General features: G+C 47.9%; 1 non-coding gene across 1 annotated transcript; it reads right to left on the minus strand.

Moving 5' to 3' along the window:
- Window positions 1–2,525: 2,525 nt before the first annotated feature.
- Window positions 2,526–2,607, minus strand: trnas-gcu (transfer RNA serine (anticodon GCU)). Its single transcript has one exon. It is a non-coding gene; the product is annotated as a tRNA-Ser (tRNA).
- Window positions 2,608–5,368: the final 2,761 nt, after the last annotated feature.

A 5,368-nucleotide genomic window follows, 5' to 3' on the forward strand; every position in this document is an offset into this window, starting at 1 on the left:
AGAATGTGGACGTGTGTTTCAATATGTAAATAAATACCATCGTTGTCTATTAAGAAGTTAAAAGTTGATGAAACACATTTCGTTTTTTGTAGGGATGCTGTGTTTTAACAAGGAAAGACTGATATGCTTATGGATGAAGATGACTTGTACTTGTGATTGTGCTTGTAAACAGTAAAGAGGAGTGCGTGTGCAATTGAGGGGGTGGTTATTGGTTTTATTCAAAAACAATATTTTTTGCCAAATTACAATAGACTGACATGTGCCCATTCAATGGGAACCACCAGAAATTAAACTGCATTGATAAACGAGGTCCCTTCGTTAGTCGTCACCTTACCGTGGTGGAAGGGTTTGCGTGCCCCAATGATCCTGGAGCCATGTTGTCTGGGGCTTCATGCCCCTGGTCGGGTCACCCATGGCAAACGGATCCTAGGTGAGGGGCCAGACAAAGCACGGCTCTCACAAACCCCTTATGAAGAAAAACATAATTGGATTTTGTTTTTCCTCACCCGGACGCGGGTTACCGGGGCCCCCCCTCTGGAGCCAGGCCTGGAGGTGGGGCTCGAAGGCGAGTGTCTGGTGGCCGGGCCTTCGCCCATGGGGCCCGGCCGGGCACAGCCCGACAAGGAAACATGGGTCCCCCTTCCCATGGGCTCACCACCTGTGGGAGGGACGAAAGGGGTCGGGTGCAGTGTAAGCTGGGCGGCGGCCAAGGGCAGGGAACTTGGCGGACTGATCCCTGGCTTCAGAAGCTAGCTCTTGGAACATGGAATATCGCCTCTCTGGCTGTAAAGGAGCCCGAGCTGGTGTGCGAGGCAGAAAGGTTCCGACAAGACATGGTCGGACTTGCCTCCACACCCATTTGGGTTCCGGTATAAGCTGGCCCTGGACTCTCTTCCACTCTGGAGTTGCTCACGGTGAGAGCAGGTGTGGGTATACTTATTGCCCTCCGGCTGGGCGCCTGAACATTGGAGTTCACCCCGGTCAACGAGAGACAACCCTAACCTACCTGTGTAGGTGGCTACACCAATGTGGCTACGCAGAACGGGGAAACGAGTTCAGGATCCTAACAGCCTGGAGTATGAAGCTCTTCTGTACCTCTTCCCAGAGGGCAGAGCTCGAACAAAGAGTGAGCGGGGTGACTCACATCACTCACAATCGTGGTCGCCTTGCGGGTGAGATGGGAGGTGTAAATGTCCTTCAAGGAGGGGAGCGAAGCCGTGTTCACTGTGCGCTGCAGGGCCTTCAAGTTGTAGTCAGTGCAGCCGCCACCCCAAACAGCAATACAGCTGGAGAGGACGCTCTCAATGGTGCCGCTGTAAAATGTAGTCATGACGGCCGGAGGAGCGCTCGCTCGCCTGAGTTTCCGCAGGAAGTACAGGCGGCGCTGGGCTTTCTTTGCCAGTGATGCGGTGTTGGTGGACCAGGAGAGATCCTCACTGATGTGCACCCCCAGGAACTTGGCGCTGCTCACTCTCTCCACCACAGCACCGTCGATGGTCAGCGGCAATCCACGCCCCTTTAACGTTCTCATGGCGCTCTCAACTACGTCCGCCTTACAATAACACACACAAACACACACATACACACGCACACAAATACACACACACAGCAGTGACTCTCCAATACACATCGATACCAAATGATCAGGTGTTGCTTTCCCGCCTTTTCCGGACAGTATAAAACCTTCTTACCTGGAGATGGAGGATGTTGTTACATCTGCTGAAGTGCCATGTGTACTGACCGCCATTAAACAACCCAAGATCTTGCCAATAAAGAACAAACCGTTACCCCACATCTTAGTTCTCCTGACCCAACAACGGACATCATCAACAACACGCAACAGCCGTTGATGGAATCGAACCCGCACTTTCTCAACTGTGAAGCGGACATGCTAACCAGTTCTCCACTGAGCCGCCAAAGAGTATAAATATTACGATATTGAGTCAAATACAAACCAGATTACAGATACAATGGAGCCTCGGTTTTTGACCACAATCCGTTCCAGAAGGCTGTTGGAGAACTGAATCGTTCAAATTCCGAATCATGTTTTCCCATTACAAATAATGGGGGAAAAAAACGCCTTTTTAAAGTATTTTTAAAAATACAGCGACAGAGCGGTCGCTAAAATTTAGAAAATATTTTTAAAGTCCTGATGTACTTTCCAAAATTTAAGTGGACCTCAGTGCGCAGGGAGCTTAATTTGGTCCGATCGCGCAACCGCAGCGCGCCGGGCGCTCACTGTTGCATTGCTTTATGAGCGTCTTTGTGTTTTAGGATGGCTTTACTGATCCCACTTGCTTCCTTTGGAGGCATGATTAGAGTTGTTGCAATCCTCAGAGTAACAAGAATGTAATAAAGAACGGAGTCGGTTGGCATGCGGGTCCTCTCGTGAGGTTCGACAATCGAATTTCGTTCGACATCCAGAGCAAAGAATTCTCAAATTTTTTGTTCAAATATTGATTTGTTCGAGAACCCGGACGTTTGAAAACCGAGGCTCTACTGTAAAACAATGTAACATTAACTTTTAACGAGGATGGGATTTGAACCCATGCGTGCAGAGCACAATGGATTAGCAATCCATCGCCTTAACCTCTCGGCCACCTCGTCTTGCTCATATGACGTAGACAACACGTTGTGCCGAGATACTTTGTGTGAAAATCCGACTCAGCCATCGCATCTCATGCATGAGTTGTATGGGCGACATGATATGGCATGTACGGGGTAGTATAAGCTACAAGGTAAAATGATACAATACTTTAGATGTAAAATGAAGAAGAGCTAAGCCACAAAAGAAGTGACACTGTCAGCAAAGAAAAAAAAATTTTTCAATGTTGTCTCACCCCAAATCTTTGGGATCATCGGCTCTGCGCAGTTGGATAGTTCCACTAACATTTTAACATCAACATTCTTTCATGGTCTGCCTGGGTATCTCGGCTGAAGATCCTAAAGAAAAGAACCTAAATTTCTTGTATGCTATTGCATGACTGTATAGCCTCCGGCCGTCATGACTACATTTTACCGTGGCACCATCGCGTCCTCTCCAGCTGTATTGCTGTTTGGGGTGGCGGCTGCACTGACTACAACTTGAAGGCTCTGCAGCACATAGTGAACACGGCTCGTAAGATTATTGGTGCTTCACTCCCCTCCTTGAAAGACATTTACATCTCCCATCTCACCCGCAAGGCGACCACGATTGTGAGTGATGTGAGTCACCCCGCTCACTCTTTGTTTGATCTTCTGCTCTCTGGGAAGAGGTATAGGAGCCTGCACTCCCGCACCTGACCTTGACTTTTGTGGCCGTAGCATCCCCGGAACGAATCTGGGTCATGGCGTATTTAAATTACCTTGCTGAATTTGTCCGTTGTTCACTGTTAGACGCAGAGACCACTGCTCCAGCAGAAGAAGCCGAAACCCTACAAACAGCAACCACAGAATCATCTCAACCACTGGACCGGACCCAGACCGACCCTCTATCGCCTACAGCCGCCGGTACGGAGACCAACCAAGCTCAGCAGCTCCCACACGCTTCAGACCCCCCCACCTCTCCAACTCCAGAAACCCATCACCCCCCCCCCCCTCCTCTCATACACCCCCCACACCTCACCCTCCACACCCCCAGAAACCCACTATCCCCCCCCCTTCTCTCATCCACCCCCCACTTCCCACCCTCCTCCATATCCCTTTCTCCCTCCCCCCCCTCCACCGCCCTTCTCTTCACACATGAACGAGAGGATTGAACGGGCAAACATCAATATAGCCAGCCCCCATCGATGCTCCACCCAGGATTCCCAAACCGACCTGAACGAACACATGCCCCCATTGATGCTCCACCCAGGCTCAACCCCTCCCCATAAGCAAACTGAACAGCTCTCTACACAAACCCCCTTTCCCTCACCTAACTCCCCCCAAACGTCCCCCCTTGTCCCATTACTCCCCGCAAGCCAGAGTTCTAAAGAAAATCCCTCACCCAAAAACAGCAAGAACAAGGTCACACAGCAACATACTCCAGAAGCTATCACAACGCTGATCACTCCTAGAATAAACAACCCTATCATCCCAGTTCGTTCCGTCCCTGGATCAAACCTGATACCCATCCGTCAGAAACAACTCCAGAAATCAAAACACTCCACCAGAACCAAAACAATTCGAGCGGCCCTGCTCAATATTAGATCATTAGTCAATAAATCACTTCTCATCAATGACCTCATTACGAGTAATGAATTAGATATCATGTTTCTTACAGAGACCTGGCTTGATCTAGATAACAGAGAATATATCCTTAATGGATCACCTACACCTAATTTCAACTGCATTGACGCCCTCAGAATCGGAAAGAGAGGGGGAGGCGTTTTCCTAATCTATTCTGATTTGTTTCAATGTAAACGGACGTCATTTGGAGATTGTCTTTCGTTTGAGTATCTTGCAGTTGTAATGAAGTCTTCTCCCCCTGTCCTACTTATGGTTGTATACAGACCCCCAGGTTATGCTAATAATTTCTTCGTCGAATTCTCTGAACTCCTCGCTATAATCTCCTTGGAACATGACTGTATATCAATAGTAGGTGACTTTAATATTCACATAGACAAACTCAATAAACTAAACAACCTCCTTGACACCTTCGACCTATCCCAGCATATCTCCGGACCTACACACAACAGAGGCCATACACTAGATTTATTCATAACCAGAGGTCTTGAGTCATCTTTCCTCAGCAGTCGATATTGCCTTATCTGATCACTTCTGCATCTTTATCGAAATGAAGGTCACCCCTATAGCTCTCAGTCAACCACAAACAATTAAAAAGCGTCACTTTAATGAGGCCACTAGTACACTATTTATGGAGGCCTTCTCGCAGGCCCCTACCCTTCCATCAGAATCTGTCAATGACCTCCTAGATAACTTCAACTCTAAAACCCTAAAAGCTATCGACGGAGTATCCTCTCTGAAAACCAAATTAATCTCTGGTAAGAAAGCACCATGGACATACTCTCTCTCTGTAAAAGATAAAAAAGAGAGTCTAGAAAAGCAGAACGCAAATGGCGAAAAACTAAACTTCACATTCATCATGATATTTACAAAGACAGCCTTAAATCCTATAACCAAGAACTAAAAAAAATCCAGACAATTTTTCTTTGCTGACATAATCAACAAAATCACAAGTGACGCTCGTACTCTCTTTGCCACCATTAACAGGCTAACAAACGCCCCCCCCTCAAATTGCCCCTGGGTATAAGGCGCACCTTCAATGAACGGCCCATTTTAAAACTTTGTCCATATATAAGGCGCACCGAACTATAAGGCGCATAAAATAGAAGCTTTACTGCAACAAACTGAGGTTGACTAGGGTTGCGGTATGCACCCACTAGCC

The sequence above is a fragment of the Syngnathus typhle genome, linkage group LG6 (assembly GCF_033458585.1).
Source record: "Syngnathus typhle isolate RoL2023-S1 ecotype Sweden linkage group LG6, RoL_Styp_1.0, whole genome shotgun sequence".
Classification (NCBI taxonomy): domain Eukaryota; kingdom Metazoa; phylum Chordata; class Actinopteri; order Syngnathiformes; family Syngnathidae; genus Syngnathus; species Syngnathus typhle.